General features: G+C 37.7%; 1 long non-coding RNA gene across 1 annotated transcript in view; it reads right to left on the reverse strand.

Moving 5' to 3' along the window:
- Positions 1-604: 604 nt before the first annotated feature.
- LOC128778580 (uncharacterized) overlaps positions 605-24394 on the reverse strand; it is a 224723-nt gene continuing 200933 nt past the window's right edge. The window contains exon 3 of the long non-coding RNA XR_008424196.1: positions 605-781. This is a non-coding gene — a long non-coding RNA (uncharacterized LOC128778580). The remainder of the gene's footprint in view (positions 782-24394) is intronic.

Consider the following 24394-nt stretch of genomic DNA (forward strand, 5'->3'; position numbering starts at 1 on the left):
TTAGATCTAGAGCCCATTAATCTATTCAGCCCACAAAAGTTTCATATTAAGGTCCCTAGGTGATGCATACATTCTGGCTTATGAATTCATGAAGGTACATACTCTGAGAATCATAATTAGAACACAGGTATGTCTGACCCTTACTTCTGATCTCCTGCAATTTAGAAGCCAGAAGTCAAGGAGTCTTTTGAGTTACTGGATTATCTGCTTGCTCTAAATGCATGACTTTGGAAGTGACAAAATCTGGGGTCCTCAAGGCTAACTCAGCCTTCATGTGCCAGTCATCAGAAGGCTATAGAACAATGTGTCAATCTGAAATGCTTAATGATAACTTTATTCCCACACTGGTCACTTATAGAAATAGCCTACCCTCCTTAATCCTCAAACATTCTATTAAATTGCATCTTTCATTCTATTTATAGTTCAGGCATTTTGACACCCAGTTCAGAAATAAACTTATTCATAGTTACCTGTTTCATCACTTAAAGAGGAAAAAAAAATATATATATATATGCATTGACTTTAAAGTACTATTTTTACAGTGATAACATTTTGAAAAAATGCAGTACTCTTGTATTTTGAGAGGGTAAAAATCTTTCTGGAGTTATCTTATGAGCTCTGTGCTTAAGAGTCAGAAAGATGCACACTTTATGCCTTGGCAACTGTACTTACCTGGAGCAAAGCCCATCACTTCCTTCAATGCTGGTGCCAACATGCTTGTCAGTCAGACATCTTTAACTGGAGTACCACTGGCCAGGAACCGCTTGCTTTTTACTCCTACCTGGAACAAAATACAGTGTCAGTCATTTTTTTTTTTTTTATGTTCATTCAAGCACATTAAGATATTCATTATGTTATCTTTCCCTGTCACATTAGACACCCATTTATTGGAATGTTCAACACAAAGGAGAGAAGCATAAACTCTTCCCCTCTATCATTTGTACCGCAATGATTAATATAGCACCTGTTTAAGTCAAAGGGACCGTCTGTATTTTATCTCCTAAAAAATGTTCTTTGTAAAAGATTATTATTTTAGTGCCATCATTCCTATCCATTTGGTTTAAGTAATTGATGTGTTAATTTAGGAAGCCATTTTTATATATTGTCCTTGGAGATGGTAAATCAGAATACTTTAAACCCAGAAAATATGTTGAAAATATTGTTTTCTGGATTTTTTTTAACACCATGAGAAGGAATCCCAGTAGGAAACAATTTAGGAATGCAATAGTTTTTCAACTTGTGAGACATTGATGAAGAACACAGATGCTTTCTCAAATGTACCAGAGTGTTGCTACTACAGAACATTCAATAAAAATAGACATTTTGACCAGATGATGAAATCACAGACTAAAAAAAAAAAAAAAAAAAAAAAAAAAAAAAGCCCTCAGAGCTGGGCTGCCTGTGTATGAATGCAATGTCCTCTGTATGAATGGGATGTTGGGTTATTCTGGTCCTTTACTTGTCACAGTTGGGGCCACGTGACCTTCAGCAGTCTCTCCAGTCTGCTGCACAATTGGGTGGTTTCAGGAAACAGAAGAAATCAACAATGTTCCCATCTTGTTCCAGTTTGTCCAGCCAGCACTTGTTTTGCCTCTGCCTTCGTCTCCTTCCCCAGCACTTGGAATCTGACTCAGGATTGAATCTCATGGTGGAGATCCTGTTATCTGCTGACCTTCCTCCTGATGCTTGCTGCCTGACTAATCCCCTGAGCCAGGCTGATATACCCTACTGTCTGATCTACCTGCCAGGGTAACCTATTTATTATTACCTCTTGTTGGACCTACTTTGCACTGATAACTTGTTTGAATCTCACCACCCTCTCTGAATGAATAATGTGGCTCCATGTGCTTCAACACAAGAAGTGAAATCAGCTTCCCCAAACCCTAAACTCCTTGGTGTCAAGTTACAAACTACCTATTTTGTCCCATGTTGCTATTGATTTAAGAGCGGGTAACATAAAAGGTGAGAGACAGAGTCATTTCATTTTCTTAATAGAATTCAGATCTTAAGAGAGAATATTGTTCATACTTTGCAGCCTTTTAAAAAATTCAAATTTTTCTTATCTCACACTGAAATCCATTTTATTCCCTTTGTTTCTTCTGCTCGTTGCACAATAAACTTTCATTAGCTCTCATTTAGAAAATAACAATAACTTCTTAAATGTTGATCTAGTGCCAACTGAAAACAGATGGCACTTTCAATTAGAATAATTTGAAGAGAGTTTAATAAAGAACCTATTACAAAACTGTGGGCTCCACAGAGAGGGAAACCACAGAGAGGATGGAACAAAGTTGTTATCACCCTTCGGCTGGCAGAGATGAGGACAGGGGGCAGCTACTGCCTCTAGGAGCCCGATGTATAGCGAGAGCCTCCTGGGTAGAAACACTGATCTTTAATTGGAAGTCCTGTGTGGAACAGGATGGCAGGATGGGAGGGAGCCCTGTCATCTTGCATTCTCTCATCTTCTCTCCAGTTTCCTACCTACACTACCTATGGGACAAATCACACTGGACTCTCAAGGTCATTGAGCCTCTTGTTGAACCCCATCTGAACTAGTTTCCAGTGTTAGTAGGATGGAGAAGGGTAAAGAGTGAATCTGAAAGGAGAATGGAAGAGGTTCAGCAAACACTTACTCATAATCCAGATCATGGACTTTGGAATTAGATACAGGTTTGATTCCTAGCTTTACTCACTTGTGTAACTAGATAAATTTTTATAATTCTTGGTATCATCATCTGTGTAATTCAGATAACATACTTCAGAGTTTCATTGTTAGAATTAATGGCATAACATACCTAATACAAGTATATCTAGTAAGTAGTTAGTATTAGACACAGTGGCAGTAATTCCTCTCAAAATGTGTTGAAATCAAACACAAACACACTCTAGCCACACGACACTCTTCAGCACTCATAATGGACGGTGTATTTCCAGACCTTTCACAAGTGCTATTCCTTCCCCCTCTCCATCCCAACTTGTTTGCCTAGAGAATCCCTACTCATGTTTTAAAATCCATGAAATGGTCTGAAGGTTCTCTTCCGTTTCAAAGGACATCATTCTCTTTTTGTCTTTCCATGGCACATATCACTCTGCAAAGTAATTAGACTATGCCATCTTCCTATTTGACTAGGAGTTCCTTAAAGGAAAGGTTATGCCTGAGAGATTTGTTTCCTCAGAAAGTGGTTCATTCTCAGGTTCTTAGTAGATATTCAATAAACATTAAGTGAATAAATGTGAATTACTAGAGTAAGTCTATGACAATGAAAGGAAAAGGTTTCTTAACTTCTTTCCTCTTTGCCCAAAGGGCAAATCAATCTGTAACTTGGTAGGTGGTGGGGAGTAAGATTATCATGGAAAGTCAAGACAACTGAAGAAGAGGTCCCAAAGGAAACTCAGTGAAAAGGCAAGTTGAACTGTCAACATTTCCTCTATGACTAACCCAACACTTTTTCCCTGAAATTTAAAATACATATATTGGGGTACCCGGCTGAGCATCTGACTCTTGATTTTGGTTTGGACCATGATCTTGCGGTTCATGGTTTCGAGCCCCACGTCAAGCTCTGCACTGTGCAGAGCCTGCCTAGTCTCTCTCTCTCCTTCTCTGTCTGCCCCTCCCCCCATGTAAGCTTGCTCTCTCTCTTTCTCTCTCTCTTTCTCAAAATAAATGAATAAATAAACGTAAAAATATAAAATACACATTTTTTTCTGTTTTGTGAACTGGTAAGAAATTTGCATGAATCTAAGCATCATAAAATGGCATATAGGACTAAACCTTTCTCTCACCCTTGCCTCCTTCCTCTTCTTATGTCACCTTCAACAAGATCACCTTTATTGGCAACTGTGGATCCCTGCAAAAATTCCTTATACAAATACAAGAAATCTTGTATATTATTCGGCTCCCCACCCCCACTTAAAAAAAAAAAAAGACTGCATTCTTCACCCACCATTATGGGTCTTGCCTTTCCCCCTTCCCTACATAAAGTAACTAGCAGGCTTTTTATATTAGGAAATAAACAACACCTCCTGTGTAGCCTTCATATCTATTATTCTGAATCACCTAAAGTTATTTAATTATACCCCAAGATATTTATCTTTCAAAACTTTTATCATTCTTGAGATTTAAAAAAAAAAGTGTTAATTTCTATCTAAGAGGTACATCTGTAGGATACTTTCCTCTGAGAGTGGAGAAGCCAAAGGCAAATGCATTTGTAATTTTCAAATATGTTGCCAATTTTCCCTCCTTGAAAATCAAACCAATTAATGCTACCACCACCAACTTCTACTTGGTTGGGCAGACTTCTAGATTCTCGAAAATCTGATAATGAACATTTTTATCTCTGTCATTTAAATGAACATTTGAAAAATTATGATGTAGGTTCAATATCTCCTTATGTCAATTAAGGGATATTATGTATCTTTTTGTGTGAAACTTCTATTACTATTCTTTGCAGTTTTTAAATTTCAAGTACAATTTAACACATTCTTTCTCATTCTATGTACTTTCAAAATGAAGCAAAGTCATTAACGACATCAGCAAAATTCCTCTAAGTTAAGGTTTTTAAAAGCCTGTGTTCCCAAGCTCCTTGCAATCTTATGCTGGAAAGCAAATCCCCGCAAAGAGGTCCCACAGCGCTCTCTGGTGGCCGTCTGCTCCATCGCATCTTCCCTGCATTAACTCTTGGGGCAGAAACTATAGGTAGATACTGCTTGTTATCAAACTCTTCCTTAACCTCTAAACCTAGTCCCAGTCTCCTCACCCTGGAGACTATATGGAACCGCACCCAGCCTGAAAACGAGGAGACATTAGAGCTACGTTAGCCCTCAAAGAACGAGGTTTGTGTCTGCATATTTGTGGGTGTCCTAATAGGCAAGATTCATTTTTTTTCCTAGGCGCCACCCCCCACCCCCACTCCACCCCCACCGCCACTCAGATGTTGTAAAAATGGCCCTAGAGTATCTTGTCTTGTCTTGGGCTGAAGTACAAGGCTTGTTCCAGGAAGTCAGGCTCTGCTTCACCCATCTCTGTACATCAGTGTGTTCAAAAGACCTATCATCATTTTTTAGAATTCCAAGGAGTCAAAATAGCACAAAGTCAGCTCAGTCAGAAGCTTGAAATTCCTTCCTTCCACAAGTATTTCAAGTCCTATATGCACTGTTCTAGGTGCTTGTGATTATTTTCAGTGAACAAAATATACAAAAAAAAAAAAAAAAGTCTGTCCTCTTTGGAGCATATCTTCTAGTTCACGGAATTCAGGAAGAGGGTAATTAAGTAAGTAATATCCTTATATTGCGAGATATGGGTCTGTGAGATTATGTGGGGCAGAAGAGTGCATGTTTCTCTTTAAATTAGAGAGGAAAATAAAGGGTAGGCCTCTTTGAATAAGGATGTGAGGGTGTGGAAACCATGTGGTTCTTAAGACAAGAAATCATCTAGAATATGGCAATAGTTTTGTTTTGTTTTGTTTTTAAATTTATTGATTTATTTTGAGAGGCCGGGGGGAGAGAGAATCCCAAGTAGGTTCCATGCTGTCGGTGCAGAGGCCGATGCGGAGCTTGATAACATGAACAGTGAGATCCTGACCTGAGCTGGAACCAAGAGTTGGACACTGAACCGGCTGAGCCCCCTAAGAGTCCCTGGAACGTGGCAGTAGTCTTATGCCCATAGCCCTGCAGTGGACATCTGAAAGATGCCCTTTCAGGATTAATAAATCTTTTCACCCAGCTGATGGGAGTGCTGCCAACTGCCACTTCTAATCCCACCTGGAAATTGCCCCAGGCTGGCCATGTTGCCTCACCAGCCCCTCGCTCAAATGCAGCCTGCATCCAGTTACAGACACTAAGCATGAAGGCCTGGCCTACAGCCACCATGCAGGACAGCTCCCTGTGTTGTTGAAAGAAACCTTAGTTGAGGCTACATTGCAGCCCATCTGCCATTTGCTCACTCCTTGTTCCTTCCCTTCTGTTTCACACAAGTGGATCCCAGAACACTGCCTATAAACTTCCTGCAGGCTGACCTCTGCCTCCTTCTGCTCCTACCCAGAACGGCAAGGTGACTACTGTGCAGCTCATAACCTGATACAGCATCCGGTCTTTTTCACAAATATCTGTTGACTACCTACTAGATGCTAGTACTAATTTTGATGTTTAGAACACAGTAGTGAAAAAATGCAATTTGTTCATATGTAGATCATAGCAGAGAAGACAAACATAAAATACATAATAAATAACATAGCAATAACTGCTAAGGAGAAAAAGCGGCAAAAGGGTGGAAGAAATGTCTGGAAAAGGTTACAGTTTTACACGTGAGAGTGAAGTAAATCCTCACTAAAGCAACATTTGAGTAAAGACCTGAAGGCAATAAGGTGTCAGCCCTGGGGGCAACTGGCAGGAAAAAGTTCCAGGCAAAGGCAACTTGAACAACAAAGTCTAAGGTGAGTATTTTTGGTGTTGTTGTTGATGTTGTTTCAGAAAAACAGCAGGACACCGAGTTAATTTGGAGTGAGCTGAATGAGAGAGAGAGAGAGAGCACATGCACGTGAGGGAGCCTAGTAGAAGAGCTCAGAGAATAATAAATCTGAGAGTAATCATCTAAAAGTTACTGTAGAAATAAGACACCAGCTTTTATTCCTAATGAGATGGAAAGACAATGGGGGATTGGGGGTAGATGACAGATAGAACCATTCTGGCTGACTTTTGAAAAGTAACTGAAGGGTGTTAAAGTCAGGAGCAGAGAAAGGAGACTATTGTATCAAACTAGGGAAGGCATGAATATGGCTTAGACTAGGGCAGAAGCTGTGGAGGTGGAAAGAAATGGTTAGAATATTGTATGTTTACAGGTAGAAAAGTTAGGATTTGCAAACAGATTCCACGTGGGGTGTTAGTGAGAGAGATAAAGCATAGCCCCATGGTTTTATTTTTATTTTATTTTTTTATTATGTTTTAAAATATTTATTTATTTTTGGGAGAGAGACAGAGTGCAAGTGGAGAAGGGGCAGACAGAAAGGGAGACACAGAATCTGAAGCAGGCTGCAGGCTCTGAGCTGTCAGCTCAGAGCCCGATGCATGGCTCTGACTCATGAACTGCAAGATCATGACTTGAGCCAAAGTCAGACGGTCAACTGACTGAGCCACCCAAGTGTCCCATAGCCCTATGGTTTTATATCTGAGCAAAAGGAAAAGTAGAGTTGGCATTAACTCAGAGAAAAAGGACCACCAAAGCTTAGGGGGAGTTATCAAAAGATCCATTGTGGAAATGTGAGTTTTAGGATGCCCATTAGGCAATGAAATGAAGATATCAAATAGGGATCTGGGTATCTGAGATCCAGGGGGAAGATTGTGGCTGGAAATATCACTTTGGAAGTCATTAGAATATCGGTAGTATTAAAAAGCCCTGAGAGCAGATGACGTCACTGAAGGAGAAAGTCTGTTTGGAAGGTTAAGAGGTCCAAGGACTGAAGGCTGGCAGATGAAGAGGAGAGAGCAAAAAAGAATGAAAAGGAACAGCTACTGCAGTATGCAGGGAAACCAGAAGTCAAGAAGAAACAGTCCTTTGAAGAGGAGAGAATGTTCAACTGTGTCAACTGCCCCTGCTGAGTCGAGGAAGAGGAAGAGCAAGAAGTACGCAGTGTATTTGCAAAATGTAGAAATCGATGACTAAGACGAGATTTGTCTCAGTGAAATGATCCAGGAGGGTGCTAGAATGGAGAGGAACCAAGACCTATGTAAAGGGGAGACACCAGAGAATGTGTAATATTTTCATGTACAGGTTTATTAAAACTGACTAGATTTCTATTAGAAAGCAAGCCTTAATTTTAGAAAGTTCATGGTGAAAGGACATGGTCTATATAGGAATTCAAAAAAATAAGTTGAAAATCAATACTAAAGAGATACAAAATTAACCTATTTATCTGGTAACTTAAAAACGCATTTAATAACCCAAGAAATATTAGTTTAAATGTAGAATAATATGTTCTGAATGTAACAGAACTTCTTCATATTAAAACTTGAGAAGCCCTGAGGACCCTTACCCTCTCTGTCATGCTCCACTTCCACAGGCTGAGGACTGCTTCTAGCAACGTATGCAAAATAATTGGCCATGCAAACAAAATCACCATCTTGTACCCTATTTCTAAGATAATTTGACTATTTGCTCATCTTCCCCACTGCACTGTGGGAGGTTTAAACATAAGCATTTATCTTGGTAATCTTTAGCACTTGCCAAAATACCTAACAAGTGGGTGGTGCTCAATGCATGCTTATTTAATGAATGGATGAGATGAATTTTTGAACAATTAATGGTCTTACACATTGATAAGTATAACTGAGGGATGTACAAAGCTGTTAATATGGCTGAAAATACCTAGATTAATAAGTGGCATGGCAGACATCAGTTAAACTTTTGGAATTTTTTAAAAATCTGCTCTTTAAACTAGCTGCAAAAATAAATATGCACAGAGTGCAGGGTTCAGTAGCTGCTTCTCAGTCCCCCAAAAAGGATCCACTCCTGAGGACTGCCATGACCTTTTGCCTGGCTTTTACTGAAGCACTCACCTCTCAATACACTCCTTTCTTATTGTAGGTCTCCAAGCTCCTCGTCCCCAAATCTCCCACACAAATACTGGCTTTCTAGAGTACAGTTTCAGCAGCACAGAGGCTGGGAAAGTTTACAAAATGCATAAAAACACTAACACAGTAATAGACACCTAAGCTGTAAAGTCACAAGTATTGTTTTCTCCTTAACCCATGCCTGAAATATCGTAAGAAAGTTTTCACAATAAAATTAGAAGTAAAAAATCATACAAGTTTCACTGCAACACAAAATATATTTTAACTGAAGCAAAATGTTCTGTGAAGCAGAATTATGAATATGTGCTGATTCATTATCATGTTTATAATGCAAATGACAGGATGAATAGTGATTATATATATTAAACTCCTGATTTTGTGAGCCTCACGTAGAATTCTATTTGCTTCTGAAAACCAAAATTGAAGATTTCTTAGTTGAAGATCCAAAAAATAAATGATTATCTTTTTATAAAAAATAATGAGCTGAAAATTTGACACTTCTCTTTAACATGTGCATCTCCGTATAGAAGAGGATTGCTCGGTATGGTGAGCAGTTCGATGATAATAATACATCATGAAGCTTTCAGTAAGGTACCTTGGGATGCAATGGTAACATTTAGGTGTCCGAATCCTTTGCTAGATATATTTGACATGTGCTCTCTGGATGACAATGCAATTAAAAATACTATGACATGTAGGTAGTGAGACGGCAAGGTAGATTTTCATTCTGACTCTTGGTTCTAAAGACTAAAATCCTTAAAGTTAGCAATGTTGTGAATATCTCATCTTCCAAAAGCTTTTTCTTCCCTTAACATTTGTGAAACTAGATAAGTTAACTTTGCACATAAAGATATTTGCATAATGTGACTATCAAGGCTGTTTTATTAAAATGTCTACTTCTCAGAGTGAATATCTCTCCACAGAAAACACGTCAAGAAAGGCAGCAACAACGGAGCCTCCTTACTCTGGAAGGAATCTATGTTTCTTTGTTGGAGGAACAGCGTGCTTGCAAAAGAGCACATTTTTTTTTTTAATTCTCGACTTTATCCAGAAATGTGACAGATGGAGGAAACAGGTAAAATGAAAAGAAAATTTAGAGCACAAACAATTGTGGAGATGCTTACTGATTATCCTAAAAGGAGTCATAATTTGTCAGTTTGGTGTCTTCCTCATCATTTAAGACCCTGCTGAAAGTCATCGGCTATCCTCAAAGTTAGTTGTTCCATTTACTTATAAATTGCACTGTGATTCTCTATCAATACCACTCTCATTGTATTTTAATTTAAAAAAAAAAGTCACCACTTTCCCTCATTTGATCAAGATATTCCAAGAAGGATATGTGTCCCTTATTACTGCCACTCTTTTCTCCTCAAACCTGCCATCATCCCAGTCCATCTCTAGTGCCTAGTATCATGCCTGGAAAACAGGTCATTTGAGTGTTCAGTGAAAAAAAAATGACTGAAGAAAACACACAACAAATGTAAGAGATAAAGGCAACTAAAAGTAAAATTAAGCTAGATCAAATACCACTGCACTTTTAGCTTCTCTTTTTCTGTGATTGGTTCATCTAATACTCTCCTATATCCATATATCTTACAAAGGTGAAAATTTAAAGGTTAACATGCAATATTTAGCAAAACATTTTAAGAAGTCTATTCAAGCAATTGCAGTACCTTCAGGAACACTGTTCTAAGAGTAAGGCAAGTATTATCAGTCTAACAACGACAACAAATTTGGCAGTATCCTAAAACATGATCGTAGCAGTAGGTACAAAGGAAAAGACCGAAAAGATATATTACAATAAGAGGATAATTACATAAAACAAGAGGCCAGTCACAAGTATAAAGGCTATTTGAAGTGAAAATAATACACTCAGTAGCAGAGTTACATAAGTAAAACAATTCTTACGTGCAGCAAACGACACTAGCATTGATACGATGGCAGGATGGTGAAGCTAAGACTTCTGGGGTAGAGTAAAGGGTCACCAATGTGAGAAAGCAAGATGTTTCACAAGGGAAATTTTAAGTCAGATAAAGTCCAACCACAAGAGAAATATAATCAATGATTCTCATAGGTTTAATTTTCCTGTCACGGATCTATACAAAAATTTTCATGTTTGATTCATATTTACGACTTTCCTATTCTTCATACTTTAGCAAATGGTAGTTACTTCTAAACCTTTCTAAGAGATTTTTAAGATTGACAATATATTTAGAGTGAAAAAACTGTCCCGGTAGGAGGACCCTTAAAAAATTATTTCTTGATGAAATCTATAGGTTTTCAGAATTCTATCTTTAAGTTGATTTTACTAAGAAGTAACGATTTAGTGATTTATGCAATCACCCCTATTTCCTTACCTCAGTGTCCATGTGCACATTTCTCCTTTCAAACATCTCCAGATGGGTGTTGACTATACCTTTGTCTAGGGGACTTCTACTCTCATCATTAAGGGAAGGGTCACATGACCTAGGCTGACCCAATTACCACACATCCAGCCCCCTAGTCACATTCAGAGGTGGGCATGTTCTAAGTCTACACTTCTGATGAAAACTCTGAGAAAAAGATACTTTGTCATTCTCAATTAATGAGAACTTGGAAACATGTAGCCCTAAGTCTTGTCCCATCTTGAGATGAGGTGATTTTATATTAATGACAATACACTGAAGAGCAAATTAACACAAAGAAAATGGGATACTTGGTGACCCCATTTAATACCTGGACCATGGCTGTTCTGGAACAATCATCACAAAACATTTTAGTTTAACTAATACATTTCCCTTTTCTGTGTAAGCCAGTAAATTCACCTTTTGGTTTCTTGTGATCATTTCCTAATTTTGTCTCTTCACATACATAATAAGGTCTCTCTCATTTGTAACTTACAGCCCAGCTTATCTGTTATCACTCACACCTTATGAATAACTTTAGGTTTTCTTGGCCTTAACTTGTCTTCTGTCCTAGTTGACGCTCTGGCCGTTCTGTGAGCTGTGGCAGACTTCATGCTGACCTGGCCTAACAGTGATTTATCATGAACTCATACCACATACCTCTCATCTTCTCCCTGTGACTTCCATGTTGACATCTAGATGGGAAGGCTGTGAAACCCTTTTTAGCAAACACACATATTTAAGCCAGAACTGTGGGGTTTTAATTTCCCAAGAGGTAAAGCTTTGACAACAGTCTATGGCAGCTGGTAGAAAAATTATTTACCCTTTCCTTCCCTGGACAAACTTCCTTTAAACGGTTTTATTTGGCACCCAACGAAAAACAAAACAAAACAAATGAAAAACAACAAAAAAAAAAAAAGAAAAAGAAAAAGAAAAAGAAAAAGAAAAAGAAAAAGAAAAAGAAAACACTGAGTATGAAATAATCTATTGAAGCTCTGGCTCAATAATGCACCTTTTTATTATATTTCCCCATTCTTTATTCTATTTTTCCTTTATTCCTATTATACAGGGATGTCCCTAATAACACTAGTAGCACATAATATTTTGTTCTGATTAAGGCAGTTGGAACCATGCATGACACTGGAAAGCAAGATGAGAAAGGATTTGGAAGTGGGATTACTCACTGGTCTCATATAAGAGATTCCATTTTTGCTGGTAATAGGGTGGTGATAATCCACAGAATGCAAATGTATCCCAACTACTAAGGCTTTTTACCTGTGGTTAGTAAGAATCAAACTGAGGAAGAAGGTGAAATACTAGCTATTTATGGCCCTTAATGGTACAGAGACAATGATAACTGTGGAGAGATCTAGCTTTTGTTAACTGAATTAGAAGCCTTAAAAGAGAGAAAGAAGAAAAAATTGAGTGACAGACCCCAGGCAACCAATCTCAACCCAAAGCAAGCTGTAAAAGCCTGAGGGTGGGTCCCTAAAGCAGTTTTTGAAGATATTCTTATCTCCCAGAATTAAAAGGCAAACTACACTGAAAATCAAACCCAGGATTTAATTGTGAAATTAATCCTATTTCACACTGGAGCTATGAAGAACACTGTAGCCTTGGTTGATCTATAATGAAGGCCTGGTCATTCCACAAAACACTATGGGAAACCAAGTCTTACAAGGGTACATTTGAGTGGATGAGCCTTTAAATTCTGAACTCCTAAATTCCTTGGAATCCTCTTAGCCAGAAAAAAAGCAGCACCTTCAAACTCTTAGAGAAAAGTTATACCTCTGCTTGCTTGGGAATGTACAAGGACATTACTTGTAATAGGTCCCTTAAAAGATAATATTATTTTCTCAAAGATCCCACTCTGCAACCCTTTTTGTCCCCACAGGGCAATAACCATGGTGAGATCTTAGCACAGCCTGACTGGAGAAGTACAGTCTCTGCTTCAGAGGGAAATAGCTTACACACTGTAGAAACAGCAGGATCTACCATTCCACAGAGCAGGAACCAAGATTCAGCGTGTTTAAATCTGCTGTGGTAATTAGACCAAGGTGGGGTTCCGAATTAGGCTGGGAATGAGGAGAATTTGACATAGAACCTATTGATGATTTGGATCCCATGTTTGGATAGGAATATCTGGCCCTAGAACAAATGTGCGAGTTGGAATAACTCTTTGAAGATTACATATAATCATGGCCTGCATTAAATAAACTAGAGATTTGCAGGCGTTTTTTTGTTTGTTTGTTTTTTGGGTTTTTTTTGTGTGTTTTTTTTTTTTTTTTGCAAAGTATTAAAGAAATCTAGAAGTTTAGAATGGTAGGAAAATTTGAATGGATTTACTAGGTAAGGTTTGAAAACTAACCACCTGCATTTATGTCCCTAGGAGAGCCCAGAAGACTCAGTATGATTTAAGCAGTGAAGGGTACATTGGTAAAAAGGGAAAGGGTAACACTGGGAAACTCAAAGGTGCTATGTTCTGTAGTACAGGTTGAAGATGAACTAACAGGCTCTGCAGTTTCACAGAGGATGATGGGACTCCATATTAGAATCCAGGTAACCATCAGGAATAGTTACAATGGAAGCAAGGTAGATATAAAATGATATAAACGCTACAGTGCATAGTAATGCTGGATTGACAATCACAGAGCCTTCATCCACAGGTTCTTTTGGCAATGACTGGTAGATCAGTGTTCCTAGTGACAAGACTTACATGTGACTGAGAAGGCGATAAGGGAGACTGAGCAGAAGGATGACATCAGTCTGCTATGGAAAATTGTTGTTTCTCAACTATTTTCTACAACCAAATCAAATCATAGACTTCAGAGTCCACCGATTGAATGAGAGGCTTGCCTCCTATTGAGGAAGTATCCTTCAGTATCACTGCAGATATATAACAAACATTTTCCCTTCCCCAAATAATGCTAGGGATGTTTGCCAGGGTAACTTTTCACTGCCAAGTGGCAGATATAGAGTCTTCTGACTTGCTGACACAGGATCTAACCCTGAAAATAAAGCACTGAGATACTCTCATGGACCTGTGGTTAGAGGGAGGGCTCACGGAGACCAGGGGAAAAATTAAGTTTGTTCCAAGTTCATCGCACAGCGGTCCTCATATGTTTGCATTTCTGACAGTTATTTCCCTGGGAATTGCACCTGAAAACTTCATAGATCCATACATAACAATGATACAGTTAGCAACTAGAGGAGCCCTCACATTGGCTCCCAAATCTGGGGTAAGGGACATTATAGTGGAAAGGAAAAAGTGGCGGACCCTGAGAAGTCCCCGCCTTTGTTTTAACCAACATAGTTAGTCATATGCAGCAATGATTTACAGAAATTAGTGCTACCAAACATCTGAATCCTTAATCCTTAATCCATAAGGGGCTGTTTTTAATAAAACCCTGAGGCATTCCTGCAACTATCACTGAGCCTCAGTTGCCTCACCAGAACAGTCCAGATAAGCCCCAGGATTCCCTCTATAGTGAGAATTCCATTAAGATAAAGACAGAGGCATTTCTAAATCTATCCTTTCATTTATTTATGCATTTGTTTTTCATTTAGCATTTATTGAATTAGAGGTATAGGATGTTAAGATGAGTAAGATAAGATCATTTCTCTTAAAACTCACATCAAGTAGAAAAGTAAATATATTATAGCATGATGTGGGGGGATGAGCTAAATGGATAAGGAGCATTAAGGAGGACAGTTGTTGGGATGAGCACTGGGTGTTATATGTAAGTAATGAATCACTAAAGTCTGAAACCATTGCTACACTATATGTTAACTAGTTGGATTTAAATAAAATTTAAAAACATAAAATAAAAACAAGAAAAAAAGTATATAGCATGATGTGATAAGGGCAATGCAGAGCTGTGTAGAATAGAATAATGTGATAAGAGTAATATGTATATACTATGTAAGAGACATATACACCAGGCAATATAGGAACATGTGGTACACTAAGCAACTGGGAGTTTTAACATACTAAGCAAGCAGATAGCAAATGCAGAGAGGATATTCTGGGTAGAAAAGACCAGTGCTTTCTAGTAGGAAAATTAGAAGCATCATGGTGTGTTCTAAGAACAGCAAACACTTAGGTGTTTATGGAGCATGTTTAAGCAGAGGTGAGAGCAAAGATATCAGGATAGAAAATGTTATGTTAATAACTTTGACATTAACTGATATGATTTTCATGGATTAAAATATGCACACATTTGCATGTCGTTGCCGAATATTAATATTCTTGAGGACTTGGCATGTATTTCACTGTGAAACTGTCCATGAATAGTGTAATATCAATATTGCCTTTTACCAACGTGGTCAAAACTTAGATGAAATGAGGGTCCAATATCACACATATATATGCACATATATTTACGATGTGTATATTTGAATGTCTCACAGGCAGACAGAGTCTTTCTTCCCAACTATAATTATTGCCATATTTATCATCTATTCCATATCAAAACCTACAGTTAGAAATTTTGAAACCAGAGAAGTTTGAGACACAGCAAACATGCTTTCAACAATTCCTTGTTTGAGAAATAGTAGAAAATATACTTTCTGCAACTGTGGTCTTAAATAACTGAACTTGGGAGTAAATATGATTTCCAATGTACTGTTTAAACAAAAATATTCACTCCAGCAATATATGATAAAATCAATCCTCTTCCCCAAAAGGCTTAAAATTTCTAAAAGCATTAGTAAGGATTCATTTAACAGACATTAAATGAAGCCTTCCAAATAATAGGCACTGTGCTCCATGTTGTAGGTTAAAGCATGAAAAAAATATTGTTTTTGCCCTGATGATGATTGCCTAATTGACTGGTGTAATAAATGCTATGACAGACAGCATAGGAAGTAGCAGGCACGCAAACCTGAACACAAGCGCATGTTTTGTTAATGTGAAAATCAAGTGAGGTTAGCGTGAAAATCAACTGTGTAATATAGTGCTTGGTAAAGCTAATGACCAGTTATCAAAACATAACCATCATGAAATTTAGAAGTCAAAGTTTTGTGGGCCACCTGGGTGGCTCAGTGGGCTAAGCGTCTGACTTCAGCTCAGGTCATGATCTCACGGCTTATGAATTCAAGCCCCGCATCAGGCTCTGCATTGGTGGTGTAGAGCCTGCTTGGGATTTTCTCTCTCTCTCTCTCTCTCTCTGCCTCTCTCTCTCTCTCTCTCTCTCTCTCTCTCTCTCTGCCCCTTCCCCACTTGCATTCTCTCTCTCAAAATAAATAAACTTTAAAAAATTAAACAAAAAAGAAGTCAAAGTTTGTAAAAATAAACCCAAGAACAATTACTAGTGGAAGATAGATATAGTGGTTATGACTGGTATTGCTTCTATCAGTACTTTTAAAGAATTCCATAGAAAATGTTTCAGAATTAAGAACAGTACCTTAGAAGTAGGTATAAGTAAACTTGCAGGACATCTTCCGTTTTGCTCCTGATAACAGTGGTAGCTTTTTAAAAAGTTGATGATTAAAAGGATATTTAGCTTTCTAAAACTGCAAACAAAGCAATGAGGGACCAGGCATATAAAATATGTCTCCAGTTTGTAACTGGTCAATTAATTGCATAGAAGAAAAGCACTCCATAACTAAGGTGCATTTTAAGACACCCAAAATATGTAGGTGAGGTGATTAAAAGATAGAATAATTGAGAATAAGTGAGAAGCTAAACGAAGTAATATTTCTAAAGTATGACCAATAAAGAATTTTATTTCCTATCCATCCAGCTTAACTCATGATACCATACTAAATAAGTACTCTATTATAAAAGTGAACGTAGGCTAAGCATATTGGCTCTTGTACCCATTTGTTCTCTTTTGGTGCTCCAATTTGTTTTCAGAACACAGTCCTTTCAAATATTAGGCAACAGTTTTTAGAAAACTGCCTTTATAAACTACTGCCTGTATTTCCACAATTGTCAGTTTCATCTAAAAGTTATCATTCCAACGCAAATGCATATATACATACACAGATGGGTGCAGAACCTTTGCCCTTTTTTATCCTGTGTCTTCTAGACTCCTTATTGTAAGCCTGATTTTAAAGAGATTATGGTATTCATCAATGCTCTTCTTTCAATAATCCTGACTCTTCATCTCCTGGGCTCACAATAAACTACACCTTCTGCCCTAGGGTTGGGTGGAAGAAATTTGTGGTATTTGGCAGTAACAAAAGGAAGTGATGTACCCCTTGCAATTCTAATATGCCCACCCCCTCAGATGCCAGTGTTGATATTAATTTATGTAATGATATGTACTTTTTTCACATGTGTATGTTGTATGATATAATGTAACATGTTATTGTTCACATGTGTGTTAAAGGGAGCCAGAAAAAATTGTGCATGAACCACTGATCTAAGTTCTTTATTTTCTCTCTGCCTCAACTGTCCAGTAAGACGCCCTGTGCTGAATATAGCTCACCTCAACCCAAAGACAGTCTTGTATTTTTAACCAAAACACATTTTCCATAATTAGCTAGCTCATGTGAACTTGTGGATACATCTGCTGCCACCAGGGGTCAGACTAATAAGTGTGTAATTGAAGATGAAGGTAATTAGGTTGTATAATTAGGTTGTATAATTTTCAGCCATTCAAGTTTAATTTCATATGTTATGTTATACAGAGGTATTACGTATGATGACTAAAAAGTGAATAGATGTGAAGCAGAGAGCTAATCTGATCTTGGTCAGCTTGCTGACAAATGTTATTAGAAAAGAAAAACACTAATATATTTCTAATTAAATGCCAAATCTTAAAGAAATCTCAGCTGCTCTAACTTCTTTCATTAACAGCCCATCTTCCCCTCTCTCTCCCTCTCCCCATCGCTCCTCCTCTCTCTCACTCACCATTTAAATGTCCCTATTACTTTGCATGCCTAGGGTGCTCTAGCGGTTACACATACTGCCATCCAACTCCACAAAGTTGAACATCTCACTGGCTAAAATTGCAACAGGTTTCCAACTTCTGCTTAAACTTACTCATTGAGAATCATGGTTGAAACCTAAGAGGTTAATAAAAATTATACACAATAGGAGAGATGTCAATATATTTGTTTTAATTTTTTAAAAATGTTTATTTATTTTTGACAGTGAGAGAGTATGAATGGGGTAAGGGCAGAGAGAGAAAGGGAGACACAGAATCCAAAGCAGCCTTCAAGCTCTGGACACAGACCCCGACGTGGGGCTTGAACTCACGAACTGTGAGATCATGACCTGAGGCAAAATCGGACCCTTAACCGACTGAGCTACCCAGGCCCCCAGAGATGTCAATATATTTTTTCAAAATGTGATACACTATAACTTGAGTAAACCAACTGAATAAGAATGTATAAATTTATGTGTTAAACCAGAAAGATAAGAATCTATCAGGGCAATAAAATAGTGGAACATTAAATCACACCTCAAAATCCTAGAGAATAGATTTCTTATTCTCTATTGCAACCAGAGAAATAAATTTAGAAGTTGTCAAGAAAACAAATCAGGCATATTTGATGTCTTTTTAAAATGCTTTTGTAAACAATTAATACTAACACTTAAACATTCCTTGTCAAATTCAGACAAATTTAAAAAGAACTTACTAGACTCCATTAAACTGAATTGTATGCACCTAATTTTCCATTACTGCTGATTACCAAGATTTAATATTCTAGGTCTATTTGCCACTCAGTTGGCCCCTATAAGTCCCATTAACAGTAACGGGAATACTATGGGCACTGAGAAAAAAAGAAATACCTATATGTTTACATAGTTTTCTCCTTTATAATTAACCTCTGTCTTCTGCCCAATTTCTTACGTTTGACATTTTAATTCTTTCAATGAAAATGATTGGATTGTGATAGAAACCAGATTGTAGTATCATTAAATAAATCAGGGCAACAGAGAGAATAGCTGCATCACAGAGATTGGCATATTTGCCAGTATAGAGTTCATTGCCATGCAAAAAAGGCAGCACAAAATATGCAATCAAGAAATTGAATTTTGATTAAGTTGAGCTGCTTGATGTTTAAACATTTTCAGAAGAAAGTAAGGAAAGAAAGTCTCTTTTGGTAATGAAACCCTGACGTCCAGATCAAGACAGACAAATCTGTTATGTTAAAGACTTAGAGTTTATATATAAGGAAATAAACTTGTGGTTTCAATTAGTTCCTAGAGGGTACTCGGCACAATCTTATCAATGTTAATTAGAAGGCTGCCAAAGCATTCATCAACCTTAATGAGTACACATGTGGGTTCATAAACATTTTGAGTTAGAATAAAATTCTTAATCTAGAAAGTATTTTGCTTTGGGTACAAATAAGCGGTGTTTCTGTTTCCATTTATATGGGCATTTCTTTCATACATTAATATATAAATGGCATATCCATGTCAGAGCTTATTTAAACTACCTTTGTTCAAGTGTGTGTGAAACTATGCCCCGAAAAGTTAATGAGGTTACAGCTAACAAATTTAAACTTGTTTTTCAGGGACCTGTTTCTGCCCAATCAGCTGTTGTTTCTTTTCAGACCCCACTCACAAATGCACTAGCTGCCTCCCGAGGGGCCCAAACTGACACAAATGAAGGTCACTGATGTGGTTGCAGAGTATGAACCAGCAAGGCCTACATTCCTTCCCTGCGATAAGGAACTCAAAACCCTACCCAATTTATCTGTGTTCTCGGATCGTGCCCATCCGGATAGCACCTCTCCTGGACTTCCCAACAAGAGGGGCTGAATTTTGCCTCATTTTAATGTCTCCATCTCAAAGTAAACATGGAATATGTCGCATGCTTGCTCAATGCACATGCTCCACATTTTCTCAAAAGTAGTCATGAGTTTTTCTAATCTTTTCATCAACAGCTATACAACCCAACTCCTAGGATTATAAAAACTTGCTCTAATCTCAATTGGGTGAGGAAGAATTAAGGCTTTCCCTCCTGTCTCCTTGTAGGGCTGCTTCTCAAACCCTTGCCTTGCTGCATACTCAAGGTCTCAGTGATTGGCTTTGCTACACATTGGGCATACAAACTTAAGTTCAGTTACATGTGTATGATGTGCATGGTTTCTGAAATAGAATCAGAGAGATATCTATTCTTTTCAACTAGGGACTCAAATTCAGTCTCAAAATGGGGACAAAAGCAGTAGCCAATTTAGCAGTGAATTTGGTTTGGCAGTAAAGGAATCCAGCTATCAAATATTTAATCACTACCAGGACAGAAAGGAAAGGGACAGGGCATCTTACTAGAAATATTACTGCCTCTACTTTAAAACATGTGATATATTTGAGACAGGTATGGGTCATGGGGTCAATGTTTCTCATGATTTAGAAATAGAAGCTCAAAAGGAAAGAATTGAGAAACTTCTTTCTGGGTAATTCCAAATGCTGTTTATGATGCAGAGTAAAATTTATAAGAGCTCAGCAAGGAAACAGGAAAAAGGAGAAAATTATACCTTAATCATGATTCATAATGGACCTGAGTAAATCCTCCTGATGAAGGTTAGGAGTGGCGTAAAACTTGTTTTTGGATAGAACATTATACAGCTTTATTTTAGTTTTACAGTTTATAGTTTCATTTCTTAAATCTAATCAAACTGCATAGCAAGCTAGATTATATTTACATTTCTTCAGGAAAAAGTCAGTTTTCATCTCTTGCTTATAACTTAATGTGATTGAAGTGATACATTTTAAGAACATAATGAAAGACAATGAAAGCTTAGTTTGTGTAGCATAACTATGGGATTTGTATGCTTTGTGTTTAAACCAGAAGGTATAATGAAAAGGTATATTCCAAGATCTGAGTTAACTAAACCTATTTTTCACTTGAAACGTAACTAAATAGTAAGCTTTTATTTTTGTTTTCTCCTCTTTTTTGGTTATTTAAGCAAAGCTATGTTAAAGAACAAGTCTGACATTAACAAAAATCTGTAATCTTATTTTGGTTTTGGAACCTCTAAGTCAGTAATGGTCATAATGACTTATTTCAACACTATGTAAATTTAGGAGAATTTTGTGATTTGCAAAAGATCTGCAAGTAGGCACACACGTGTGTATGCTCAGACGCAACACACTGATGGAGTCTAAATTAGTAAATTCTTTCAGATCTGGGCAGACCCTGGGAAACCGTCCTCAAAAATAGAAACAATTTTTCTGTAAATACTAGAGCCAAGCAATTAAGAATAAAATGCTGTGAAATCTCAGGTGAGGAGTAAGAGGAGTCAATTCTATTTTAAGATGGTTAGATCAGGTAGCTTTAAGAAGAGGAATAGAAGGGCACCTGGGTAGCCCAGTCAGTTAAGCATCTGACTTCGGTTCAGGTCATGATCTTGCAGTTCAGGTCATGGGTTCGAGCCCTGCGTTGGATTCCGTGCTGACAGCTCAGAGCCTGGAGCCTGCTTTCAATTCTGTGTCTCCCTTGCCCTGCCTCTCCCCTGCTCATACTCTGTCTCTTTTTCTCTCAAAAATAAGTAAACATTTAAAAATGTTTAAAGAAGGAGGCAATAGGAAATTTTTCTAAGAAGAAATAGTATTTGCATTGGACACTACATGAGAATAGAGGAAGAAACTAGTTAAGGCAGGAATAAAAATAAAATAGGTAGTCCTAGATTAGCAGAAAAGAGAGCAGCTCAGTGTTAGTTTAGAATGTGTCAGAAATAGGAAATGTTAGGGGATGCAATCAAATTTGTACATGAACCAGTTGAGAAGAACCTCATATGCTATGCTAACAAGATTCAGAGACCCTTTAGGATTTTACCGGCACAGAGAGTGGCAACATTATTCCATTGTCTGCTCTCCTTTTCCTTTGACCTAACACTGGTTTCCCACGGTGGGGTTAGGATAAGTCCAGTATCTGAAAAATGGTCTACTTTGGTTGCAGGCTCTTTTGGTTAGTATTAATTGTTCCCGAGGATGACAGAGGAGGGGAAAAGATTCACACACACACACACACACACACACACACACACACACCCATGAGTGCTTTAGACAGAGTTTAGAAGCCGAAAGGACAATAGGTGCTTGTATCCATTAATAGAAATAGCTAACTTACACCCGTTTACACTGTACCAAGTATTGAGCAAAGCACTTGTGTATACTGCCTCAATAAATTCTTATAAATGCTACCCTCATTTTACCGATCATAAAGAGTCCTAGAGAAGCTTAGAGACTCAAGATCAAAGATAGGAGGTAGCTATCTGGATTTGACCCCACACATCATGACTCCAAAGGCAGAGGGCTTCCCTGAATGGTAGTGGCGAGTGTAGTATGGGGAGCCAGGGTAGTTTAATATTTGAGTCGGTTTCCATAACCAGACTGCCTGGACCTGCGGATTATCTGGACACTCTTGAACTAAATGTCTCAACCACCCTTTGCCTTGGTTTTATCATTTGTAAGTTGTAGATATTAACAGTTTCTCTGAGTTGTTTTGACAATTGCATACACTACACAAAATGTTAGCCGTTGTCATCATTATCATCAGTATTATACCATTTAGGTGACAAATTGATACAGATAAAGACGCTTAGCCATTCGAACATAAGCCAGGCTTAAGTCATTCAGAGGAAGATAAAGCATGGCATTCTCTAGATCTGTAAGCCTCCTCCTGCCCTGTTTTAAAATCATCTGTATGCCCACTAATCAACAACCTCTGTACTAAGATATTAAGATAGTGCAGGGGCAGAGGTTGAGAGAGGGAAAGATAACATGCGAGACACAATTATGTATTAGAAGGTATGCCTCGTAATTCTACATGTTATATCATTGAATCCACAGTGCTCATAAAAGGTGATTATTATTCGGATGAGGAACTTGAGGTTCGCAGAGTTCAAAAGACTTTCCTAATGTCACCCAGAATTGAAAGTTATATCAGGATTTGGAACAAGTCGTGAGGGGTCTGTCTTAATGGAGTTGGTAGCTTTGGTTTATAATGTGCTTTCATTCCTGTTATCTCAAAATCACTAAGAAGGATAATTGGAAGAATGCAATAAGTTGAAATGTAACTCAGTATTTTTTTAGTAAGAATTATTGTAAGCACACCATGCCTGAGAAGTTAAAGAGATGGAAACCATGCTCTAAATACACTGTTTAGATATATAAATATGTAGGATATATATCCTTATATATGAAATCGTATATTAAAAAAACAAATTCAAAAATTTAGAATGTTATATTCATATTAGAGAAGCTTTTGTGAAACATTCTGATTAGAAGAAATGGTAAGAAAAATGTTCTCTAATGCTTATGGTAATGAGTATATATGTATACAGGTCTAGTGCTTTTAATATTTTTCATTAGGTAGAAGAATTCTATTTCAGAATATAAAAAGATTTAAAAGGAAAACTGCTATCTGTCTGTTAAACCATGAAGTCACAATATTGAGTATTTACTATATGCACATGTGTCACACTAGGACATTTGAAGGCCACGCTTTTGTTAACTGCCAGTGAAGCTGGATTGTGAGGGCAGCTAATTTGATTAGTGTTAATGATATTTCTAGTAGCCTCATTCAGAAGCACAAGCCCTGAAACGTCATTTTGCACTGTCTTATTAAGTAACAAACACTGTATAGGAAATTTTGAGTATATAATAGTAAAAGATTAAAAAATAAATTGGATGAATAAAATAACACTGCCCTTGTAATTATAAGCCATCCAGATTGCCACTAGAGAGACAAAGGCAAAAAGCAAACAACAACTAGTTAAAGGATCTTGAAGAAATGGGCCAAAAAATAACATAGTCCCCAGAGAAGCAGAGAGACCTGAGAAAGGATGATTTATTTTGGTTTTGTGTTTTGAGAATTGAAAGGAGGGGCAGTCTTCCTGAGCAGATTATCAGACCTTTTCTTTCTAAATGGTAAGGATTCACCTGGGGACTTTGGCACACCTCTTCCTCTCTTGCAGGAAAGCTAGGTTACAGAAATAAAATGTGAGCACGGGGTCCATGATCTCAGCGTTGACTCGGTATGGAATTACAGAAAAAAAGGAAGGAAAGAAAACCTTGTCTCCCAACCCAGCAGTTTTACTGCTTGCAGAAAGCCGTAGTGGAGGAGGAGGAACAGATACACTTTTCCCTCACACTGCCTAGCCTTTCTACACTTAAGAATATAGTAAATACAGACAATTTATTGTTCTTTATGTATATATTTTTAAAATTTATTTGTTTATTTTGAGAGAGAGAGAGAGAAACAGAGCAGGGGAGATGCAGAGAGAGAGGGAGAGAAGGAATCCCAAGCAGGCTCCATGCTGACAGAGCAGTGCCCCACATGGGGCTCCATCTCACAAACTGTGAGATCATGACCTGAGACAAAATCAAATCGGACGTTTAACCGACAGGGCCACCCAGGTGCCCCTATTGTTCTGTATTTTGATTTTAAATTCATCAATCTTGTTCTTAGTTATTCTAATGAAATCAGTTATTTCTAATGAAATCTCTTTTCATAGAGGAGGTTAATTCAAGAATCTCA

This window comes from Panthera pardus, unplaced genomic scaffold, assembly GCF_024362965.1.
Source record: "Panthera pardus isolate Hobbes unplaced genomic scaffold, ASM2436296v1 HiC_scaffold_20, whole genome shotgun sequence".
Classification (NCBI taxonomy): Eukaryota; Metazoa; Chordata; class Mammalia; order Carnivora; family Felidae; genus Panthera; species Panthera pardus.